The sequence below is a fragment of the Ranitomeya variabilis genome, chromosome 2 (genome assembly GCF_051348905.1).
Source record: "Ranitomeya variabilis isolate aRanVar5 chromosome 2, aRanVar5.hap1, whole genome shotgun sequence".
NCBI classification, from domain to species: Eukaryota; Metazoa; Chordata; class Amphibia; order Anura; family Dendrobatidae; genus Ranitomeya; species Ranitomeya variabilis.
In genome coordinates, this window is record NC_135233.1 from 97767924 (window position 1) to 97794604 (window position 26681).

A 26681-nucleotide genomic window follows, 5' to 3' on the forward strand; every position below is an offset into this window, starting at 1 on the left:
AATCCGAGCAAACAAATCAGACAACAGAGGCAAAGGGTACTGAAATTTGACCGTGATTTTATTGAGAAGGTGGTAATCTATACAGGGTCTCAGAGAGCCATCCTTCTTGGCCACAAAAAAGAACCCTGCTCCCAACGGCGACGAAGACGGGCGAATATGCCCTTTCTCCAAGGACTCCCTTACATAACTCCGCATAGCGGCATGTTCTGGCACAGATAAATTGAACAGTCGGCCCTTAGGGAACCTACTACCAGGAATCAAATTAATAGCGCAATCACAGTCCCTATGAGGAGGTAGGGCACTGGACTTGGGCTCATCAAATACATCCTGGTAATCCGACAAAAACTCAGGGACTTCAGAAAGAGTGGAAGAAGAAATTGACATCAAAGGAACATCACCATGTATCCCTTGACAACCCCAACTAGACACAGACATTGATTTCCAATCCAGTACTGTATTATGAACCTGTAACCATGGCAAACCCAACACAACAACATCATGCAAATTATGCAACACCAAAAAGCGAATATTTTCCTGATGTGCGGGAGCCATGTACACGGTCAGCTGAGTCCAGTACTGAGGTTTATTCTTGGCCAATGGCGTAGCATCAATCCCCCTTAAGGGAATAGGACTCTGCAAAGGCTCCAAGAAAAAACCACAGCACCTGGCAAACTCCAAGTCCATCAAGTTCAGGGCAGCACCCGAATCCACAAATGCCATAACAGAGTAGGACGACAGTGAGCAAATCAGAGTAACAGATAAGAGAAATTTAGGCTGCAAAGTACTAATGGTGACAGACCTAGCGAACCTCTTACTGCGCTTAGGACAATCAGAGATAGCATGAGAGGAGTCACCACAGTAAAAACACAGCCCATTCTGATGTCTGTGTTCTTGCCGTTCAGCTCTGGTCAAAGTCCTATCACATTGCATAGGCTTAGGCCTCCGCTCAGAGGACACGACAAATGGTGCACAACTTTGCGCTCGCGCAAACGCCGATCAATCTGAATGGCCAAAGACATTGACTCATTCAGACCAGCAGGCGTGGGGAACCCCACCATAATATCCTTAAGGGCTTCAGAAAGACCCTTTCTGAAAATTGCTGCCAGGGCACACTCATTCCATTGAGTAAGCACAGACCACTTTCTAAACTTCTGGCAATATACTTCTGCCTCATCCTGACCCTGACATAGAGTCAGCAAGATCTTTTCTGCCTGATCCACAGAATTAGGTTCGTCATAAAGCAATCCAAGCGCTAGAAAAAATGCATCCACATTAAGCAATGCAGGATTTCCTGGCTCAAGGGAGAATGCCCAGTCTTGCGGGTCACCACGCAACAAAGAAATAACAATCTTTACTTGCTGAATGGGATCACCAGAGGAGCGGGGTTTCAGAGCAAGAAACAGTCTGCAATTATTTTTGAAATTCAAAAATTTAGATCTATCCCCAGAAAACAAATCTGGAATTGGAATTCTAGGCTCTAACATCGGATTCTGAACTACATAATCTTGAATACTCTGTACCCTAGCAGTGAGTTGATCCACACAAGAGGACAAACCTTGAATATCCATATCTACACCTGAGTCCTGAACCACCCAGAGGTAAAGGGGAAAAGAAAGACAAAACAAGCTGCAAAGAAAAAAAATATTGACTCAGAACTTCTCTTATCCCTCTTTTGAGATGCATTAACACTTTGCTGGCCAGCTGTACTGTTATGACCTGGTGGTTAGGAGCACCCGAAGAGACCAGATGGTTAAAACAGAAAACCTGCGAAAAGCTCTGAGGAAGTGGTAACTCTACTGACCGCAATCCCTAATCCTATTACACACACTAGAAATAGCCGTGGAGCGTACCTAACTCTCCCTAGACGCCTCTTCACAGCCTAAGAGCTAACTACCCCTAAAGATAGAAATAGCAGCCTACCTTGCCTCAGAGAAATTCCCCAAAGTAAAGGTAGCCCCCCACAAATATTAACTGTGAGTTAAGAGTGAAGTGACAAACACAGGAATGAAACAGATTTTAGCAAAGGAGGCCGAATCTTCTCTAGAAAGACAGAGGATAGGAAAGGGAACTATGCGGTCAGTATAAAAAACTACAAAAACCACACAGAGTGTGCAAAAAGACCTCCACACCGACTCACGGTGTGGAGGTGCAGCTCTGCACCCCCAGAGCTTCCAGCTAGCAAGGAAATATCATAATAGCAGGCTGGACTGAAACATAGCATGTACTGAAAAATATATTCAAAAACCAATGAACAGCAAATGACTAGCAAGGACTTAGCTTCTGCTGAAGTAGTCAGGTCATCTGAGAATTCCAAGAGAGATCTGAACCAGTACTGAGACATTGACAGCTGGCATGGACTAACGACCTGGGCAGAGTTAAATAGGGAAGCCAGCAGCAGCAATAAACTAGGGCAGCTGAGAAAGCCAACCTCAAAGATCAGCAGTTCCACTCAAAGCCACCAGAGGGTGTCCAAGAACAGAACTCACCAAAGTACCATTCACGACCACAGGAGGGAGACCGAGAACGGAATTCACAACAGCCTGCAGACCAATCCATCTAAGTCTGCATTCCAAATGGCGCTCCTTCCCTTCCGAGCTCTGCCATGCGCCCAAACAGTGGTTCCTCCCCACATACGGGGTATCAGTGTACTCAGAACAAATTGGACAACAACAATTGGGGTCCAATTGATCCTGTTACCCTTGTGAAAATACAAAACTGGGGGCTAAAAAATCATTTTTGTGAAAAAAAAAGTATTTTTATTTTCACCGGCTCTGCGTTATAAACTGTAGTGAAACACTTGGAGGTTCAAAGCTCTCAAAACACATCTAGATAAGTTCCTTAGGGGGTCTACTTTCCAAAATGGTGTCACTTGTGGGGGGTTTCAATGTTTAGGCACATCAGGGGCTCTCCAAACGCGACATGGTGTCCCATCTCAATTCCAGTCAATTTTGCATTGAAGTCAAACGGCGCTCCTTCCCTTCCGAGCTCTGCCATGCACCCAAACAGTCGTTTACCCCCACATGTTGGGTATGAGCGTACTCAGGACAAATTGTAAAACAACTTTTGCAGTCCAATTTCTTCTCTTACCCGTGGGAAAATAAAAAATTGGGGGCGAAAATCATTTTTGTGAAAAAATATGATTTTTTATTTTTACGGCTCTGCATTATAAACTTCTGTGAAGCACTTGTTGGGTCAAAGTGCTCACCACACATCTAGATAAGTTCCTTAGGGGGTCTACTTTCCAATATGGTGTCACTTGTGGGGGGTTTTAATGTTTAGGCACATCAGGGGCTCTCCAATCGCAACATGGCGTCCCATCTCAATTCCAGTCAATTTTGCATTGAAAAGTAAAATGGCGCTCCTTTCCTTCCGAGCTCTGCCATGCACCCAAACAGTGGTTTACCCCCACATATGGGGTATCAGTGTACTCAGAACAAATTTTGGGGTCCATTTTCTCCTGTTATCCTTGGTAAAATAAAACAAATTGGAGCTGAAATTAATTTTGTGTGAAAAAAAGTTAAATGTTCATTTTTATTTAAACATTCCAAAAATTCCTGTGAAACGCCTGAAGGGTTAATAATCTTTTTGAATGTGGTTTTGAGCACCTTGAGGGGTGCAGTATTTAGAATGGTGTCACACTTGGGTATTTTCTATCATATAGACCCCTCAAAATGACTTCAAATGAGATGTGGTCCCTAAAAAAAAAATGGTGTTGTAAAAAATGAGAAATTGCTGGTCAACTTTTAACCCTTATAACTCCCTAACAAAAAAAAAAATTTGGTTCTAAAATTGTGCTGATGTAAAGTAGACATGTGGGAAATGTTACTTATTAAGAATTTTGCGTGACATATCTCTGTGATTTAAGGGCATAAAAATTCAAAGTTGGAAAATTGTGAAATTTTCAAAATTTTCGCCAATTTTCCATTTTTTTCACAAATAAACGCAAGTTATATCGAATACATTTTACCACTATCATGAAGTACAATATGTCTCAAGAAAAAATGTTAGAATCGCCAAGATCCGTTGAAGCGTTCCAGAGTTATAACCTCATAAAGGGACAGTGCTCAGAATTGTAAAAATTGGCCCGGTCATTAACGTGCAAACCACCCTCGGGGCTTAAGGGGTTAACTGCAGGTGTCTGGAGGTATTGAAGAGGAGATAGGCTAGTTTGTACCATTATGTGCATTATGTGTATATACATGTGCATGTGCAGTGTGCGAGTGAAGATATGATTAAATTTGAATAAATGTTGATTTTTGTTGAAAAGTAAATGTAGATTGTTGTTCATCGAAAAAAAAAAAAAAAAAAGACAACTCCTGAAAATAAGCCCTAACCCATCTTTCAGTGCAAAAAATAATGTAGGACCCTGTCTTATTTTCGGACAAACACAGTATTTGGGAAAGACACGAAAAGCCAGTCAGCAAGACAGTATATATATTCAGACACATTTATAACGTGCAGTAGTGTACAGAGCGACTGTTAGAGATACTGTTAAATAAAGGGATTTGATTCTGAGAAACATTATAGAATTCGATGCACTGTTAATAAGAGTCAAATTAGGTACCGTGACCGGCCTTATTAAAAAAATATGTTTTAGGGCAAACTAAACATTATCATATACAGCAAATGCATTGGGATTACAAATATACCTATTAATATTATGCAGATAAAATTAAAATCAGCTATAAAACTTGATGTGTAGAAAAGTGTTATTAATAAATACAATCAGATTGGAAAAGAAAGTATCAGTTCTTATCTGTCCAGAGATAGCACTAAACTAGTCAGTAGGCCCTCTAAAGCAGAAAACACAGATAACAGGTGTCGCTGAGAGTGGTCAGTTCTACATTTGGCTCTATTATTGGTTCAAAAATGTCAATCAAACAACATAGACATCATAGAAACAGGAAACATGTGTGTGCAAATATAATACAACATTATAGGTAGATATGAAGCAATCTCACTGGTGTGTGCAGTCCATTATGATTATAAGGTGTAGTCTCTTCATATAACTCTCATCTCTGGCACTACCATAGATAAGCTCTTACCCTATTGTCAAATGGTAATTAAATCAGTCAATTTGGATTCAATTTTTGAAATTTTTGGCTACAGAATGCTGCAAAATTATGAACCAATAAAGGAATGCATGGAAATCTTGACAGAGGCACCACATGGGGCCCCAAGTCCTTGCCCCTCTCCCGAGTGACTCTGTGCATTGCCTTAGGTACGTTGGTTGACGAGAAAGAGAAGCCGTGATGTCCTCTGGAGGTCATTCATGTCACCCTCGCCATGCGAGTGGTGTTTTCTCTCCTCAATGATGCTTCTGTAGCTGCCAGCACAGCAAGCCGCTCTCCCTTCCAACCACCCCTCATACCATATGTTACATGCTGGTGTCCAGCAAATATAGTGAATCAGAGTTTGAATCTGGGGAGGCAGCCTGATAAATGGGTACCAGATCCAAGGAAGGCAGCAGTCAATAATACTAATAAATAATAATAATTTTATTTCTATAGCTCCAACATATTCCGCAGAACGTTACATCTTAAAGGGGACTTGCATAGGCAATAAAAGATATTACAGAATAACAGTAATCTCATAAATCAACGGATACCAAGAGGAGTGAGGGCCCTGCTCGCAAGCTTACAATCTATGAGGAAATAGGGGATACACGAAAGGTGGATGGTAACAATTGCTTACATCGTACAGTCCAGCCATGAGTATAATAAATAGTATTTTCACATAACACATGAAGCAAATTAACCACTTCTCAATTGAGTCAGCAGTTGATTTTGCAAGACATAATGGTCATCAATGATAATTTAAAGGCTCTGTAATTGGAATGAGTATTTAACCTAGAATTAAGAAAACTAAAACTAGCAATCTATAATCAGCAAGTGTAGTTCCAAGTGAAGGAAGAAATGGACGTGGTGGTATAGGTGGAAGAGACAAAGGAGAATAAATCCAACACTTTTTCTGTATGTTTTGTATTTTGCTTTATATATTTTTTGTGGAACTGACTTAAAATAATCTAAGATTAACAGTAAAGCTAGCCATCTAGAACCAGGAGGCATAGGTCCAAGTGAAGGAAGTGGTGGATCTGGCCGTGTAGGTGGAAGAGGCAAAGGAGGAGTAATCCAATACTGTTTGTGTTTTATTAGCATTTTTTTGTTTTCATTTTTGTTTTTTAGGTAACTGACCTAAAAGAACATAGAATGAACCTAAACTAAACAAGCAAGCTACAACCAAGGGCAGAGGTGCAACTAGAGAAGGATGTGGAGGAGGGGGACATTGCGATGTAGGTGGAAGAGGCGGAGGAGGTGCTAGTCAGCACAGATTTTAGGGTTTTTTATTTGGGGATGAGACATTGAACAGAATCTTATAGCAAATAGAGTTGAATATTGGCTGGGTGCTGCTAGTATAGTTGTTTAGTCATATAAAGGTATGGACAAGTCTTTTGGGAGCCACACCAGATAAATTTAAGGAACGTTAGCTTCCTCACATTGGATGTGGACATGTGAATGCACCTTTCTGTGATCACGCCCCGTGCCGTGCTAAGCACACATTCCATCAGTACATTTGCCGTACGGCAGGCCAGCATCTCCAAGGCATAAAGGGCAAGCTTAGGCCATGTGTCCAATTTAGACATCCAGAAGTTAAATGGGGCAGATACATCAGTTAGTAAGTAGAGATGTGTGGATAGGACTATTCCACCATGTCGTTGCAATGCTGCCTACCGCTAATATGGATTGTATCAGATGGTGGTGCTGCATGTTGTGGCATGCTCATAAGGGTTTGCTACATTTTGGCCATGCTAATCCTGCCTTTAGAGGTGCTAGCAGTGCCCCAGCTGTGTTGGCATCTTCCTCCTCTACCTCTGCCTTTTTCTTCCACCGAGCCCCAGCAATCAAATGGGAAAGCCACCAGTAGTTTCTCTTGTATTCACACATTTTGCAATCCTGCTCCAGTGATGGAAGTAATGATGGTACATTATCCTTGTAGTGGGGATCCAGCAGGATGGCCACCCAGTATTCTGCAGTGGTAACAATACTGGCAATTATTCAGTTGTGCAGACACAGCAGCATGTATCGGCTCATGTGTGCCAGGCTGCCCAGTATACGACAATCTGTCCTCAGTGGGAGGTGTATCATGTAAGTACTCTGCATTCCCCCAGTCACACTCCAGTTATGCCCATCAACTGCTCAGAGTGCCACCCTGCTGTGAACACGGTTATTTGTCCACCTCCTTATCCTCCCAAACTGTCCACTGGCTGTAAAATTGGGTGCATTGGCCCTTCTGGGACAGTAACCCACCCTCTTACCCATGTGTGGACAACAGGCCTGTGCCACCACCTCATCCATCATCACCTGAATTGTTTTTTCAAGCAGGCATATAAGTGGTATAGTAGCGCTGATGATGGTATCATCAGCCCTGGCCATATTGGTGTAGTATTAAAAGCAGCACAACACGAGGTCAGTCTTGAGGTTCACCGGCACCATCCACTCATTTGTCTGCTGTTTGATCCCTGTCCACAGCTCCTGCGTGGTGTGGGATTTGTCTTCCAAACAGAGGACTTTAAGATAAGTCTGCTGTAATTTACCCCTTTCTGTGCTGAAGTTGGTAGCGCAAGCAATACTGTGACTGAATGAGGAGGCATTGAAGGAAGTGGAGGAGAAGGAGGCAATCAGGACAGAGAAATACCCAGCACTCCTTGGTGATAGGACAGACACCACTGCATTTCCACAGTGGGCAATTAGGGAGATGTAACCTCCCTGGCCCTGCTTACTGGTCCAGATATTGGTGGTTATGTGGACTTTGCCACTGATGGCGTTATGCAGCTCACATTTTTTTCAGTTCGCAACATGTGTGTGCAGGGCAGGGATGGCACGCCTTGAAAAGTAGTGGCAGCTGGGAAGAACATAATGTGGGAAAGCCACCATCAGTTTTTAAACTATCCATTTCCATCAGCTAGAATGGCAGAAATTTCAAGGTCCAGTAATTTGGAAATGCTGTCATTCAGGAACATAGCTCATGGGTGGCTAGGGAGTATCTACTCTTTGTCTCAAGGGTTTGTGGGATGGAAAGCTGAACACTCTTATGGGATGGTGTGGAGGTGCTTTAAGACACTGGTTGTGGTAGTGATTCTGTCACATCCTCGCTTTGCGTTGAGGCAAGTGGCCATTGATAGTGAGCTGGAGGAAGAGGCCGAGACCATAGCAAAAGTGGGAGCAGGAGAAGGCTCAGATCTGTCTTGCTTTTTAAGGTGTGTACTCCACTGCACCTCATGCTTGGAATATAGATGCCTCAGATGCCTCATCATGCACATGGTGCTCAGATTTAAAAAATGTATGCCTCGCTTCTGGCTCTGACAGCACAGGTTGAAAACTACCAGTCACTTGTCATCAGCACATTCCCTGAAGTAAAGCCACACCAGGGAGCTCTTCTGAGCTTACTTTGGTGTGCTGATTTCAGCATCATGGTGGGCAGTAGCAGCCGATGTACTGGTTTGGGGCTGCACGCTGTGCATTTGCACCCTGATCCTTCTTTTGCTGTGCTGTGTTGCATGACCAATTCCTCTTCCACACTATGATGGACTTCGCTCCATGTGAGGTCTAGGACCTCATCATCCCCCATATCATCTCCCATCCACTCCTCACCACTGCCCTTCTGGCTGGTCTGGACACTGCAGAAATATGCTGCAGTTGGCAACTGTATTTCATCTTTGTCTGACTTGTGCTGAATTGATCCAGTGACCATGTACATTAGTCCTTCTACAAACTCATCCCACAACCTAAGAAGTGGTTGAGCATCAGTGCACTATGTCTCTTCCACTTCTGGGGCAGGGCCAGGTGGATGGCCCATGGAACCCTAGCCAACAGATTAATCAAAAGCAGAAGAGACTGCTGCATGACTTGGGTCTCAGACTGGTAGGCTGATTTTCAAGGTGGTGAGGTGGAAGCCAGATGACCATGATCCACAGGTGCCAACTCTGCACTTTCTGCAGTGGACCAGGAAAATAATGCAAGGAACTAGAGGCACTTTCAGCCATCCAATCTAAAACATTTTCAACATCTTGTGGCCTTACCATTGGTGCAACGGTTCTCGGCCCTATGAAAAGGACATAATAAAGCCCTGTCACCTGTGTGCACCAGAGGAAGGTGTATTTGGGCACACAGCAGGCACAGAACAACCACGTCTTCTCCCTGCAATAGATACACCTCAACCATCAGCAGCAGCAGCTACAACAGCAGCACCACGGCCAAGTCCATGTCCCCTATTTGATGTTCACATTTTCGGAAGTGTTTTTTTTGGCACAGAAGTGACGGCAGAGTAGATTTATTTTCTAGGCACACTACTCATATAGACATAGCGGAATATTAAAATTAGTTGTTTGGCCTACAAATGACAAAGAGATGGCTGCAAAGTAGAATTACTTTTTTGGTCCAAAAATGTCAAAGTTATGGCTGCAGAGCAGAATTATTTTTTTTGCCACAATAATCATATAGACACAGTGGTACAGTAAAATTATTTATTGCCAAAATGTGACTGCCCAGGCTGAAAGCCACTGGTGAATGAGCTGCTGAGAGCACAACATCATTCACCAGCGGTGACATCATCACCAACATTTTCCCATTGTCCTGAGGTCACCGGAGTTCAGCCCGGCCTCGATGATGTCACCGCTGGTGAATGATGCTGTGCTCTCAGCAGCTCATTTACCAGTGGTTTTCAGCCGGGATGGTCACATCTTGGCGCCATCCAGGTTGAAAACTATAAAGCCCCCAGACATTGATTTACAGCGTAAGACACAACGATGGCCAGGTATGGTATATTGTTGCTTTTTTATTTTATTTTTATTACAGGAGATCGAAGGTGTTGGGGAATTAGGCGGCCACCCACTTTGGGAAAAATTTTATCCTCTAGCTTGTACATTAATAATGCTGAATTAAATTCGACATGGCTCCATTCAATAGGGGTCTATAAATGTGGTAATAATACCTGTAATTAATGTAAATACATTGAGAACACCACAACATTTACTTCAACAGTAACAGGTAAAGCATATCCAACAAAAACTTTTATTAATTGTAATAGCATATGTTATCTATTTGATTACATAAGATGTGTCACTTACAATATGTGGGATTGAAAACCTGTATCAGAAGTCATTTATCAGATGCAGTGAGCAAATTAAGTAATAAATGCTCAGTTGCCTCTAGACATTTCAGTCAAAAACACAATGGAGATACCATATCCTGCATAGTTACAGGTATAGAAAAAATTAAGAATCCTTTGAGAGAAGGAGATTTACATAGGATACTTTTAAATCAAGAAACTTGGTGGATATTTGAATTAAATACTAGAATTCCGCAAGGACTAAATATTACACATGCTTTAATTATCACTATTAATATTGCAAACTAAAATTGTAATAATTATCTGTATACATTATTTATATGCAATATTTTAAATGATTTTTTTATATATTTATTTATTTATTTTATTATATTTCATTTATTTTTTCCTTCCACCTGATACTATGTTTGGTTTTGATTTGGTATGAATTAAACTCCAAGATATTGAATTTAGAATGAAGAAAAGGATGAACTGTTAGGCGAAAAAAATAAAAATATATGGATAATCTAAACGCTATTATAATTTTCAATGGATTAATTTGGTTAAAATGAATTTGTACAATATATTATACAGTACAGACCAAAAGTTTGGACACACCTTCTCATTTAAAGATTTTTCTGTATTTTCATGACTATGAAAATTGGACATTCACACTGAAGGCATCAACACTATAAATTAGCACATGTGGAATTATATACTTAACAAAAAAATGTGAAACAACTGAAATTATGTCTTATATTCGAGGTTCTTCAAAGTAGCCATCTTCTGCTTTGATTACTGCTTTGCATACTCTTGGCATTTTCTTGATGAGCTTCAAGAGGTAGTCACCGGAAATGGTTTTCACTTCACAGGTGTGCCCTGTCAGGTTTAATAAGTGTGATTTCTTTCCTTATAAATGTGGTTGGGACCATCAGTGGTGTTGTGCATAAGTCGGGTGGATACACAGCTGATAGTCCTACTGAATAGACTGTTAGAATTGTATTATGGCAAGAAAAAAGCAGCTAAGTAAAGAAAAACGACCGGCCATCATTACTTTAAGAAATGAAGTTCAGTCAGCCCGAAAAATTAGGAAAACTTTGAAAGTGTCCCCAAGTGCAGTTGCAAAAACCATCAAGCGCTACAAAGAAACTGGCTCACGTGAGGACCACCCCCAGGAAAGGAAGACCAAGAGTCACCTCTGCTTCTGAGGATAAGTTTATCCGAGTCACCAGCCTCAGAAATCGCAGGTTAACAGCAGCTCAGATTAGAGACCAGGTCAATGCCACACAGAGTTCTAGCAGCAGACAGATCTCTACAACAACTGTTAAGAGGAGACTTTGTGCAGCAAGCCTTCATGGTAAAATAGCTGCTAGGAAACCACTGCTAAGGACAGGCAACAAGCAGAAGTGATTTGTTTGGGCTAAAGAACACAAGTAATGGACATTAGACCAGTGGAAATCTGTGCTTTGGTCTGATGAGTCCAAATTTGAGATCTTTGGTTCCAACCACCGTGTCTTTGTGCGATGCAGAAAAGGTGAACGGATGGACTCTACATGCCTGGTTCCCACCGTGAAGCATGGAGGAGGAGGTGTGATGGTGTGTGGGTGCTTTGCTGGTGACACTGTTGGGGATTTATTCAAAATTGAAGGCATACTGAACCAGCATGGCTACCACAGCATCTTGCAGCGGCATGCTTTTCCATCCAGTTTGCGTTTAGTTGGACCATCATTTATTTTTCAACAGGACAATGACCCCAAACACACCTCCAGCCTGTGTAAGGGCTATTTGACCAAGAAGGAGAGTGATGGGGTGCTACGCCAGATGACCTGGCCTCCACAGTCACCAGACCTGAACTCAATTGAGATGGTTTGGGGTGACCTGGACCGCAGAGTGAAGGCAAAAGGGCCAACAAGTGCTAAGCATCTCTGGGAACTCCTTCAAGATTGTTGGAAGACCATTCCCGGTGACTCCCTCTTGAAGCTCATCAAGAGAATGCCAAGAGTGTGCAAAGCAGTCATCAAAGCAAAAGGTGATTACTTTTGAAGAATCTTGAATATAAGACATAATTTCAGTTGTTTCACACATTTTTGTTAAGTATATAATTCCACAATGTGTTAATTCATAGTTTTGATGCCTTCAGTGTGAATGTCCAATTTTCATAGTCATGAAAATACAGAAAAATCTTTAAATGAGAAGGTGTGTCCAAACTTTTTGGCCTGTACTGTATGTATTGTCAAAGTTTCACTTGTATAAGTAAGAACTTGATGACATGTGAATGGTGATTCTGTACCACATGACTGCACAGTATATGACATAAAAAGCTGTTCAGTGTTAAAATAGTATGCAATGACTAAGGGTAAAATTCCGAAATGCGTATGCTAGATTTTTGCTTTTTTTCTGCCCATGTACACTGGTGCGACTTATTAATTCTTCGATAAAGACTCCCGAATGTTCTTCAACACGCTGGATATTTTTCTATTTCTACACATCGTTTTTCACACCTCATCATGAATCCAGCACATGTGAAAATCTTAGTCTAGTCAGGTGCTGTAGTAAGATCTGTTGTTAAAGGAATGAATTTGACAATTGAATGTTTCCCTAGCTCTGCTAATTTTGCAGAAGAAAAGTAAAAATGACACAAGACTGCCAAACGTCACTATGCTGTATCGCAGACTCATGTTGCGCCCAAATTTTGTGACTTTTCAAATCTTTTATGCCAAAATAATAGCATAAAAGCGTTAAGAAGTAAGGGCCTATGGGGCCTATGCACACTGCTCAAAAATAAAGGGAACATTGATACCACATCCTAGATATCACTGAATGAAATATTCCAATTGCAAATTTTTGTTCATTACATAGTGGAATGTGATCAAAACAAAAAACATAAAAATGATCAATTTAAATCAAAATTAATATCCCATGGAGGTCTAAATTTGGAATGATACTCAAAATCAAAGTGGAAAATCAAATTACTGGCTGACCCAACTTCAGGGAAAATGCCTCAAAACAAGAAAATGATGCTCAGTAGTGTGTGTGGCCTCCACATGCCTGTATGGTGCAGCGTTGTGTTGGTGGATGAAATGAAACATGATGTTCCAGATGTGCTCAATTGCATTCAGGTCTGGGGAAAGGGCCGGCCAGTTCATAGAATCAATGCCTTTATCATGCAGGGACTGCTGACACACTTCAGCCACATGAGGCCTTGCATTGTCATACATCAGAAAGAACCCAAGATCCACTGCACCTGCATTAAGTCTTACAATGGGTCTGAGGATCTCATCCCTGTACCTAATGGCAGTCAGGTTACCTCTGGCTAGCACATATATGCCTCCCAACACCATTACTGACCCACTGCTAAACCGGTCATGCTGGAAGATGTTGCATGAAGTGGAACATTCTCACCAGTCATGCTGGAAGATGTTGCATGCAGTGGAACGTTCTCCAGACTTTGTCACATATGTCACATGTGCTCAGTGTGAACCTGTTCTCGTCGGTGAACAGCACCAATGTCGAATCTGCCAAACTTGGTGTTCTCTGGCAAATGCCAATTGCCCTGCATTATGTTGGGCTGTAAGCACAACACCCACTTGTGGATGTCGGGCACTCATACCACCCTCATGGAGTCTGTTTATGATAGTTTGAACAGACACATGGATGTTAGTGACCGCTAGAGGTCATTTTGCAGGGCTCTGGTACTGCTCTTGTTTCTGCTTGCACAAAGGAAGAGGTGGTGGCTCTACTGCTAGTTTGTTACCCTCTTAAGGCCCATCCACATCTCCTGGTGTACTGGCCTGTCTCCTGGTATCTGCTCAATGCTATGGACACTGTGCTGCAGACAGAGCTACCCTTCTTACGACAGTTCACATTGATGTGCCATCCTAGATGAGCTGCACTACCTGAGCAACTTCTGTGAGTTGTAGTCACCTCTTCATGCTCTAGGAGTAAGAGCAATGACAAAATGCAAAAGTGACTGTAATGACCAGGCTGAACACTCCCTGTTATCCACCATCACACGGTGTCCGCAGCCGAAGGAATTATGACACACATCGGTCTCGGGGATAACAGTTGCTTTTACTTCAGCAGGAATGGGAATTATAACTTGGAACAAATAAGGAATAGTCTCTCATGGGTAGTCTACGGCAATTACAGTTCACACTTAGATACTGAGATGTGATTGGGGTCTGGAGCTTTAAGAGCATTGGACAGTGTCTTTTGGTATTTTACAGATGAAGGTAGATGCAGCAATTAGAGGTTACAGACCTGTACTTGGGGTTAGCTCCACAGTGTGTCACGGCACAGGTGAATGTAAAATCTGTGGTTAATCCTGTCAGAAAAACTTTAGAATGATGTCTGTACAGGTTAGAGAGGGAACTCAGGTTTTTAGGCCTGCAGGAGATCTTGAGGTAAAAACAGAATCCGTGTGTTCTGCTCTCCCTGAAGGCATCCCTCAGACTAAAGAACATTCTAGACTTGCCTTGAAAACAGCTCCTCCTATTGACCATATGACTAGGAGCTGGCCAATAGGAACTGAATTCACATATCAGATCCTTACAAAACAATAAATATAAGTCATTGTATACTTTCACCATTAGGTGGCACCAGAACACAGCAAATAAGAAAAGCATTGCATCTAAAATGGAGGTGACTAGAAATAGAGAATTACAGCTCACAAATGCAGGGGACAATGTAGAGGGGCAGTTAAAGAGTGAGCTTTAGTGTACAGAAGCTGCTCACAATCCTGTATAACTTAAAGGGAAGGACACATTCTGGACTGGGTCACTACAGTGACCAAAACAACAGCCAAGAAGGAAGAGAACAGTGAAATGGTCTGTGGTCTCCCCCTGCAGAACCACTCCTATATTGAGGTTGTATTGCTAATTGCTTATTATTTCTGCATGTTGTCTGTTTCATTTGCACAACAGCAGGAGAAATTGATTCATAATTGGTTTTGCTTCATAACTGTACACGTTGATTTCAAAGAAGTGTGTATCACTTGGAGTTACTTTGTGCTGTCTAAGTGTTCCTTTTAATTTTTTGAGCAGGTTATATACTATGGTTGGCCGCTAAAAGGTCACACTACACAATCATTTTTGGCCAAGGCCTTGAAATAGTGCATCATATTTTACAATAACAAAATATCGCTGTTAGACATCTCTTTCTTATCCTCCTAATTAAATACAATGAACTATTCAGTGTACCAGTTCTGTAAAATTAGAGAGAGGAAACATATTGAGTTTTTCATTAGAGGGTGTAAAGTATTGCTAAACAGCTATTATGTATAGCATTCCCCTAATCATTAATAGTAATAATTTATGCTGACTTACTAAATTGCTACAAATTCTAATCAACTTTAAAATATTTCCGATTCAGCATTATTTTAAACACTGAGACTATTAATCAAGAACTATCCACCTAGATTCAGTAGGTCTATTAATGGGTAGATTATAATTCAAGTCAATTAACTACTAATTACATTACAAAAATGCTCCTTCATTACTTACATAGATGGTTTTATGCTGACTTATTAAAAATGTTTGATATGTAAAAAAGGTCTGCGGGAGACATTATGGATTGTCATGAATTATCCTAAAGAGCATTCCAGTTGCACAATGTTTATAAAAGTTATATAAACTGTGGAAATTTAGACGTGTTTATTTACATGTAAATTCCTAATAAAAGTTTTCAGAGAAGAATGCTCAAAAGTCAAGGCAAATCACGGCACACTGCTTGGTGATTGCAGCGTGACAAGACGATATTTTATTCTGAAGTGCAATACATAGATATGCCAGCGTTGTACAAGTATACTTCCTTGTGACATTCAGTTTTGACCCTCATAGGTGTTTTTCAACAATGTCGCTGTAACAGAGATAACGAACAGGCATCCTATGAGTGTGATAGCATAAAGGACACATATAGTATATACAGATATATACAAAATATATACAGTATACTGCATATATATATATATATATATATATATATTATTATTACTAACATTTTTTATAACGTGTATAGTTATATTAGAATCCATATATGCATTACTCGCAGTATGTATATTGGCATAGGTGTGCACCTGCATTATAATTTAATTGTTAAGGTGTGCAGGCCCTTTTTTTTTCCCTTATAGTCTGTATTGGAGGTGTAGTCCCCTATTGGGCTCTGCACTCTTATGCACCCAACTTTTCCAAAAAGGTTCCATTACAATTAGTGATGAGCGAGTGTGCTCGTTACCCGAGTTTTCCGAGCATGCTCGGGTGTTCTTCATGTATTTTGGGCATGCTCGTAGATTATGCTTCTGTCTCTGCAGCTGCATGATTTGCAGCTGCTAGGCAACCTGAACACATGCAGGGATTGCCTGTTTGTTAGGGAATCCCCACATGTATTCAGGCTGTCTAGCAGCCGCAAATCATGCAGCTGCAGAGACAAAAACATAATCTACGAGCACGTCCAAAATACTCGGAGAACACCTGAGCATGCTCGGAAACCTCAAATAACAAGCACACTCGCTCATCACTAATTACAATCTAAGTCTGGCTCATATCTCTTCTCTATTTTATTTGAGGACTGTATGGTCACATGAGGAAGTGAGTCATTAGAGCTAAGGACCATTCATATGCGGTACACCCTGTCGTGGTTGTATGGCAAGTCTGAATGTCAATTTTCTTGATGAGGTTGTCTCAACTCAAAAATATGGTGCTAATAAAGATGAAACATTAATTCGGAATAGCTTTTTTTAACACTTGTGTAGGTTTTAGTAAATCTGCCACAGCATTCCCTATTTGTTATATCTGTATGTTCTGCATTCCTTATTTGATATATTTTTATGTTCTTCTGCACTGGTAAAAAACAAAAACAAATAAAAATCTACCTAATGATACACTATGTATATAATTGCCCTCTTCTAACAATTTAGACAATTGTGAAGACATGAAAGTAATATATATCCCTTATAAATCTATTCAGCTTAGTAGTGCTAATCCTTTCGGATTCTATTTGCATAGATTGATGCAGTCCATGTATGGGGGAAATTGCATCATTTCAACATAAGCATTATCTCTTTGCATTGATAAATTACTTCTACTGTGTTTGCTTGGGGCAATGTTGGTAACTGAAGAAAACTCAATTTCAAAGAATTCTATATGTGCGCATTGACTGTCTATCTGACACATTGTACTCTTATAGAACCATAAGAAAAAGCATTAGAGACAACCTGCTTAAAATTCAGTAAAGGGAACAGGAAATACTTGTGAATCTTAAAGTGGGTGTTTCCTTGATGCCATGCACAGTTTAAATCTAAGGCCATAGAGAATTCCTCAGTCGTTCAAGTGGCGAGGAATTTTTTAAAGGGTTAATAAAACCATGCAATTAAATGATATTTCTTTGCAGTATATGTGAAGAGTAAGTATTTTTCTCCCGTGATTGTCAACTTAAACTCATTTGTCTTGCTTTTCCCTTATTGTTTTACCATCTCGATACATCTGTTTAACATGAGATGCAGAAAATGACAGGACTCAGACAGCTACTGCACCCAATGACAAAGATTACTGTCATCCAGCTTCATCACTTAATTCATCACTGGCAATGGTGCATTCCATTTTGTGGTATCTTAGCAACACCCAATAAAAGCAAAACATGGTCTCCATGTGGCAGGACGGAATTCCACTTTCTAGAATACCTTTACATAAATATATAATAATCTTTGTTACTTTACATTTTTATTTTTACAAATGACTAAACTTTCAATACATTTAAATTGTAAGCTGATTTCTGCAGATACATCTTTCAAGCAATATTGCGCAGATTTAGTGATCTTCTGTTCAAATATTGATATCGGGCTGCAACGCTCACTTGATGAAATATATTTTTGGTAAAATTAATACTATGTATTAAAGAGAAGAATATTCATTTGTCTGGCTGAAGATTTTCAGCGAACGATTCTTGTTTCAGAAAATGAATATCAAAGAATGTTTTTATTGATTTAATCCCTTAACCTCCGGGACCATTTTCCGTTATTGCGTTTTCATTTATTGCTCCCCTTCTTCTCAGAGCCATAACTTTTTTTTATTTTTTGGTCAATATGTACATGTGAGAGCTTGATTTTTGCGGGACATTTTGTACTTTTGAAAGACAACATTAGTTTTAACATATCATGTACTGGAGAACAGGAAAAAAATTCTAAGTCCGGTGAAATTGCAAACAAAATGCAATTTCACACTTGCTTTCTGGGTTTCTCTTTTACAATGTTCACTAAATGTTAAAACTGACCTGCCATTATGATTATCCAGGTCATTATGAGTTCATAGACACCAAACATGTCTAGGCTATTTTTTATTTAAGTGGTGAAAAAAAATCCAAACTTTGGTAAAAAAAAATGGCACAAATTTCCCAGACCAGTAGCATCTCCATTTTTCGTGATATGGGGCTTGTTGAGGGCTTATGTTTTGCACACCGAGCAGACATTTTTATTGATACCATTTCGGTGTATATACAATCCGCACAGAGAACTCATCAAGATGCGTTCCCTGGGGAGGGGGGATGTGGGGGTGCGAATCGCACTCCCCGCAGCCCACTGTGTAGCTGGTAACCAGTAAACACAGCGGGTTGCTAGGGACCGCGTTCCCCGCTCTCCGACATGCGGGGAACATGTGGAGGCTGAGAAAATTTCTCAGTTCCCTGCTGCATTCGCAGGGAACTGAAATTCTCTCAAATGTGAACCTAGCCTAAAAAAGAGAGTCAGGTGTAGGGATTGGCTCAGGTGAGCAATGGTAGGGCCGCAGTAATGAGGCAACACACAGGCTTCCAGTCCAAACTTCAGTGGTTTATTGTCACTTTAAACAGTCCGAGACAGAAAGTAAGAGAAAAAACAAACATACTCCAGCTTGGAGAACCACTGATCTCAGACTCACCCTTACACGGGATGGGCTTAACTAAGCGGCTGCCAAGTCAGCGGCTTCCGCCAGGTGCCATTCCCAGGGTTGCTAACAGTCAGCGCAGGGCCGCGCTTAGTAACCCAATGTTTACCCTGGTTACCAGCGTAAAATGTAAAAAAAACAAACAGTACATACTTACATTCGCATCCCCCGGCGTCCGCTTCCTGCACTGTGTGAGCGCCGGCCCTAACAGCAGAGCGGTGACGTCACCGCTGTGCTGTACTTTCACTTTCACTTTACGGCGCTCAGTCAGTGTGGGAAGCGGACGCCGGGGGATGCGAGGTTGAGTATGTAGTGTTTGTTTTTTTTACATTTTACACTGGTAACCAGGGTAAACATCGGGTTACTAAGCGCGGCCCTGCACTTAGTAACCCGATGTTTACCCTGGTTACCAGTGTAAAACATCGCTGGTATCGTTGCTTTTGGTGTCAAACACGACGATACACACCGGTCTGACGACCAAATAAAGTTCTGAACTTTGTTCAACGACCAGCGATATCACAGCAGGATCCTGATCACTGCTGCGTGTCAAACTAAACGATATCGCTATCCAGGACGCTGCAACGTCACGGATCGCTAGCGATATCGTTTAGTGTGAAGGTACCTTAAGGGTCATTTGACCCTCTTTCAGGACTTCAGGGGGAGCTCGAAATTTCTGGGACTTCTATTGTTCAACAGGAGTTGGCGTTTTGTAATTTTTTTATATATGCAAATTGCCTCTTCTGAGAAAAAGAGGACTTTACTCTATAGCGCCACCTATTGGAAGTAGCGATCCTACAAGTCACAATCAACCCTTTAACGAGTCGTGCAATATGACTTAGGATAAAAGCCAAATCAGTATCTCAATTCGCAGACACGGTGTTTCGGGCTATTGGCCCTCGTCAGTGCGAAGCATGAGAACTGATTTGGCTAGGTGAGAGGCTCTGGAGTGGGGTCTAAGGGGCAACGTTTCTCCTTATGGAGAGTGACATACCATCTCTGGCTTGTCAAGGTAAGGAGGCTTATTCGCCGTGCAATGCTCCTCTGGGAATTTAAATATGCAAATTGCCTCTTCTGAGAAAAAGAGGACTTTACTCTATAGCGCCACCTATTGGAAGTAGCGATCCTACAAGTCACAATCAACCCTTTAACGAGTCATGCAATATGACTTAGGATAAAAGCCAAATCAGTATCTCAATTCGCAGACACGGTGTTTCGGGCTATTGGCCCTCGTCAGTGCGAAGCATGAGAACTGATTTGGCTAGGTGAGAGGCTCTGGAGTGGGGTCTAAGGGGTAACGTTTCTCCTTATGGAGAGTGACATACCATCTCTGGCTTGTCAAGGTAAGGAGGCTTATTCGCCGTGCAATGCTCCTCTGGGAATTTAAATATGCAAATTGCCTCTTCTGAGAAAAAGAGGACTTTACTCTATAGCGCCACCTATTGGAAGTAGCGATCCTACAAGTCACAATTAACCCTTTAACGAGTCGTGCAATATGACTTAGGATAAAAGCCAAATCAGTATCTCAATTCGCAGACACGGTGTTTCGGGCTATTGGCCCTCGTCAGTGCGAAGTATGAGAACTGATTTGGCTAGGTGAGAGGCTTTGGAGTGGGGTCTAAGGGGTAACGTTTCTCCTTATGGAGAGTGACATACCATCTCTGGCTTGTCAAGGTAAGGAGGCTTATTCTCAGAAGAGGCAATTTGCATATTTAAATTCCCAGAGGAGCATTGCACGGCGAATAAGCCTCCTTACCTTGACAAGCCAGAGATGGTATGTCACTCTCCATAAGGAGAAACGTTACCCCTTAGACCCCACTTCAGAGCCTCTCACCTAGCCAAATCAGTTCTCATGCTTCGCACTGACGAGGGCCAGTAGCCCGAAACACCGTGTCTGCGAATTGAGATACTGATTTGGCTTTTATCCTAAGTCATATTACACGACTCGTTAAAGGGTTGATTGTGACTTGTAGGATCGCTACTTCCAATAGGTGGCGCTACAGAGTAAAGTCCTCTTTTTCTCAGAAGAGGCAATTTGCATATTTAAATTCCCAGAGGAGCATTGCACAGTGAATAAGCCTCCTTACCTTGACAAGCCAGAGATGGTATGTCACTCTCCATAAGGAGAAATGTTACCCCTTAGACCCCTTGTAATTTTTTGGTATTCATTTTTTTCCTTTTTTCACAGCACATGAAGCAGCTCTGTTGACCCAAGTTCTGGAGCAGTCCTTCATCAGACAGCCACGAACCCATCCCAGCCATCCAGCAGCGCTGCAGCAAGTGGGCCTGCCACACTAACTGGAGACCAGGAAGCTGGTCCATCCGGTGTTCCCCTTTCCCAGTCCTCTGCCCCTTTTTTTGGATCCTCCCGGCAGCGGCAGAGGGCATCGGACAGGTCACTCATGCCTGAGTTTTTGCACTTGAGCTCGGTTTTTCACGATGGATTCAAGGCTTTGGGTGACCAACTGGATACTGTCATTAGCTATATGAATACACGTATCCAGGAGGTCACCAAAAGCCTTGACCAAGTAAAAGCCGACATCCAGAGGCCAGCACATCATTTTTCTAATCAAATTGAACAGGGCATGTTGGAACACCTTACTCCTGATCTCCAGCTTAGTGTCATGCAGGCCTACAATGCTGCTTATGTGCAGGCTATGCAGCAAAGTTGGTATTTTCAGCAGACAGTGGCGGCATATCCTCCTGTGCCTACACTGTCACGCTTGACCTCAATGCCGACCTCTGCTGCATACCACTGCATGGCCACCTCCATTCCAAGCACTGCCAGACAGCACTACAGCATCACCATTCCCAGTGCTGTAGGACAGCCCACCGCCACCACCATGACAACTGCTGCTCCTGCTTTGACCTCCTCCACTGACACCACCATGCAGCAGCAGGACCCTGGCATGGCCTTCCGCTCTGCCACCACAATGCAGCAGGACCTTGGCATAGCCTTCCTCTCCGCCACCACGATGCAGCAGGACCCTGGCATTCCCTTCTGCTCCGCCACCATGATGCAGCAGGACCCTGGCATGGCCTTCCGCTCGGCCACCACGATGCAGCAGGACCCTGGCATTCCCTTCTGCTCCGCCCCCACAATGCAGCCAGACCCTGGCATGGCCTTCCGCTCCACCACCACGAAGCAACAGGACCCTGGCATGGCCTTACAAACTCTTACCGCAACCATGCAGCCACAGCAGCCGGACAAAGACAGTGACAGTTTGGCCACTATGACCAGGCCGCAAGAAATGAGCCCGCCGAGGCTCCCCAGACCGCAGCGCTGATCCCAAAAAGGGGAAAAAAACGACTATATTTATTCCTCCCCCTCACCTCCCAATGTGTCTGTTATGTCAGGTTTGTCTCACCCTTCCAGTGTGTCTCAGCCCTCTCATGCATCGAGCCCCATCCCTGATCTGCCAGACCCCAGTAATTTAACTGCCCCTTCTCCTGCCACCCCTGCATCGTCCACAGTGAGTCAAGCTTCACAGCTACATACCCCCTGTTTCCAGCACTATACCCCAAGCAGGCGCAGTTATTTTTTTTTTTTTATATAAAAATAAATAATAATGTTTCTTGCCCCCAAAAATGTTTGGTTAATTGTGTATTTCGCTGCCGGCAACACACACCATGCGCCAAATAAAAAACTACGCCGCACACTTTATTTTTTGCCCACATCATAGCTCCAGTAGTTAGCAAGTACAACACTGCAGCTTTGTGTGTCTTTAGTATAGAGATATGAGCTGGGCCAAAAAATGTATACTTGTATTTTATCCATAATCTCTTCATTCTGCTTAGTATGTGACTAGTGTTGCATTCTGAAGAGAAAATGACAGCAATGCAATGCAGAACTATACTCAACAGGTCATGTGTTCAAAAACTAATTAGTTAGGACACCTGACCTGGTGAGTAGAGAACTGCCTTGTATAACATCCATTTTCTCTTCTGTGTACGTAATCTATTTCACACAAAGTGAAGGGACGATAGCGGTCATACAAGGCATATCTATGCTCACCTGGACATGTGTCAGAAATAGTGAATTCATGAGACTGTTATATGTGCATCATGAATTCATTATTTCTGACACCTGACTTGATGAGTATAGATCTGTTTTGTATTAAACAGCCATCGTCTCTTCAGTCTGCATCCAATAGATACTGCAGAACAGAATCAGGACGCAATGACGTCAAGAACCTTACCACTATCAACCTATGGCTGCCGTCACACTAGCAGTATTTGGTCAGTATTTTACATGAGTATTTGTAAGCCAAAACCAGGAGTGGAACAATTAGAGGAAAAGTATGATAGAAAAATATGCACCACTTCTGCATTTATCACCCACTCCTGGTTTTGGCTTACAAATACTCATGTAAAATACTGACCAAATACTGCTAGTGTGACAGCAGCATTGGTTTGTAGAGGAAATACATAGAAGACACAGTCAAGAAACCCAAAAATTAAAGTTTATTAACAACAAATATTATTAACATTTAAACAAATAACTGGTACAGACCAAATCCCAACAGGACATTTACACAATATTGTCCTGCCATGACACACGTCCAATATCAGAATCAAAAAAGGCAGCAAATTGGTCCCGTATGTAGCCAACTTCAGCAGTTGACCGCAGCGGGTGATGCTGGTAATCTGGCAATGGGTTTCCAACTGGTTCATCCACTTCAATGTTGGGTCGCTCCTTAGCCATTATGTTATTGAGGAGAACCACACAGGCTTTCACCACCTCATCGACTGTCTCCATTTATAGATTAATGGCTGTTGCAAGAATGTGCCATTTTGAGACTAGAATCCCAAAGATACACTCTACTGTTCTTTGGGCCCTGGTCAGTCTGTAATTAAAGATCCTTTTAGTGTGGTTCAAGTCCCGACTGGAATATGGCTTCAGTAGGTTTTCACACGTCTGAAAGGCCTCATCCCCAACAATAACAAATGGCATCGGTGGACCTTGAGTGTTGGGGAGAGGTCGTCGCCGTGGAAAATTAAAATTTTTTGCCATACACACGGCACCCCATATCCGAGTTCTTGAAAGTCTGGGAATCGTTGCCACGGCCAAAAGCTCCAATGTCCACGGTGATGAAGCGACAGTCCGCATCTGCTATTGCCATGAGCAAAACAGAAAAATATTTTTTATAATTGAAGTACTCCGATCCTGTTCTGGCTGGTTTGATAATGCGGATGTGCTTTCCATCCACCGCTCCCAAACAGTTGGGGAAATCACACACACTCCAGAATTTTTCAGCAATTTCAATCCACAAGCCCTCCGTGGGTAGGGGTATAAACTCATCCCAGAGAACAAAGCCCGGCAGTTGTCCGCAACTAGTCCGGACAGGGTGTAAATTCCAAGCCGGTATTGGAAGTGGAGGGATGATAAACTCTCTCCGTTGCCAGAAATCTGTAATAAAATAAAAAAATAAAAATGAACAATCAATTCTATTTATGGTGTTGTTCTGCTAAAGACATAAAGGAAAATACAAGGAATACATGTCAGAACAATCAAAATTAGGACTGGCATTTGTTTAGAATTGTAACGTACCGTAATGTAACCAGCAGACGTTCCTCTGGTGGAATCGCTCTACGGAGCTGGGTGTCTTGTCTCCGGATGGCTCATTGGACATGACCAAGCAAATCCCGGAAAGAGTCTTGCGACATCCCTGTATATTCCGGGAATTTGTCCAGGTAGGCATTAAGCTTGCCATGTAGCGTGTAATAGGCTCCACGGCTCTCACGTAGTTCGATAATGGGGTGTCGCCAAAAACACCTACGCCGTCTCCTTCTCCATCTTTCACGATTTCTGTGTTGCTCCCAAGCAAACGCACAGGCAAGAAACAGCTTGATCCTTAAATCCAGGTTGAAATAAAAGCTCTCCATGCGAAGATCCATCATGACACAGAATACAGTAGCACACTGTTAAGATTTCAGCAGTCCTAGGGTCTATATATAGATATCCCATAATACACGCCCTCTGTAGTCCCATTGGCAGTGTCTGGTTATTTAGATTTTTCTCCTGTAAAATTTTCCACTATGCGCACAAAAAACGCAAATGCATGAGAAAACACATGATAAAGCGTGAAAACGCAGCGTTTTATTAACCACATGCGTTCCCGCATACGCCTAGAAAATGCTGCGTTTGTACGTGTTTCTATGCGTTTTTTCCTGCACTTGCGGATTAAACGCTGCAGATTCGAACGCAAATGTGAAACTAGCCTAAATCTCCCCGAAGCGCCGTTTGGACTTCTTTAACTTTATTTTTACTGATTTACTGATCTTTCCTTAAAGAATACATGCAAATAAAATGATGACCACTCCTATATTAAAAGTAGACGAAAGTTAGCAGAAGTACATGTAGTATGGTACTTACAGTACATAGGATTTGCATCATTCCTCTAAATACACATCTCTATTTAAGTTTATTTTGTCAATATTCATAGAATCATAGGTAGAGTTGGAAGGGACCTCAAGGGTCATCGTGTCCAGCCCCCTGCTTAATGCAGGATTCATTAACCATCTCAAAGAGATGACTGTCCAGCCTCTGTTTGAAGACGTCCATTGAAGGAGAACTCACTACCTCTTGTTGCAGCCTGTTCCACTCATTGATCACCCTCACTGTCAAAAAGTTTTTTGTAATATCTAATCTGTATCTTTTCTCTCTTATCTTTGTGTGGAGCTAAAAAGCTGTTCTGACTAAATTTCACATTCCCTTCCTTCTCACATCAGTATCACACTAAAGCCATGTTCACACGTTCAGTGTTTGTTCAGTATTTTATATCAATATTTGTAAGCCAAAACCAGGAGTGGGTGATAAATGCAGAAGTGGTGAATATGTTTCTATTATATTTTTCCTCTGATTGTTCCACTCCTGATTATGGCTTACAAATACTGATATAAAATACTGAACAAATACTGAATGTGTGAACATGGTCTAATGCTACATCAGTGTGTGTATGTTACCATCTGAGAGAAATAGCCTAATTTTTTTTCTTAATTGTAATCCTAGCCGCATTCTAGTTGATTAAGTTTATTTGCTCAACCCTTTTTTTCCTGAAGCACTCCGGGCGACCTTTTTTTTATCCACTGACTGACTCACTGTATCAGTTAAAAAATGGACAGAACAGTGAAGTACAAAATATGTCCCTCTAGCTTCATCCATGTCTCATGGATTCCCACAGACTGTAATGGCCAATTCTGATCTGCAAAATGGAAGAGAATATGACATGTTCTGAGTCTCATGGACTGGAGTTTTTTAAACTTATGTGTGTATAGATTAAGGAAACTTTATGGTTCAGACTATTTGCAGAGAAAAAAATGGTCAGTAGCCGGCTCCGGCTTACTTTGTCTTCCCTGTTGAGGAGCAAAGTACTGCAGTGCGCAGGCGTTGGACCTCTCTGATCTTTCCCGGCACCTGCACACTGCAGTACTTTGCTCTGCTCTCGACAGGGCTGACAAAGCACACCTGCGCCGGAGCCGCGGCAGGAAGACAAGAAGAGGATGTCATCGTATGAAGATAGGAGGTGCCGGACACGGACCGCGACGCCCATTGGACCCGGACCGCAGCGGGACCACCCCTGGGTGAGTATAATATAACCTGTTTTTCTTACCTTTTAGGTTACATCGGGGGCTTATCTACAGCATTACAGAATGCTGTAGATA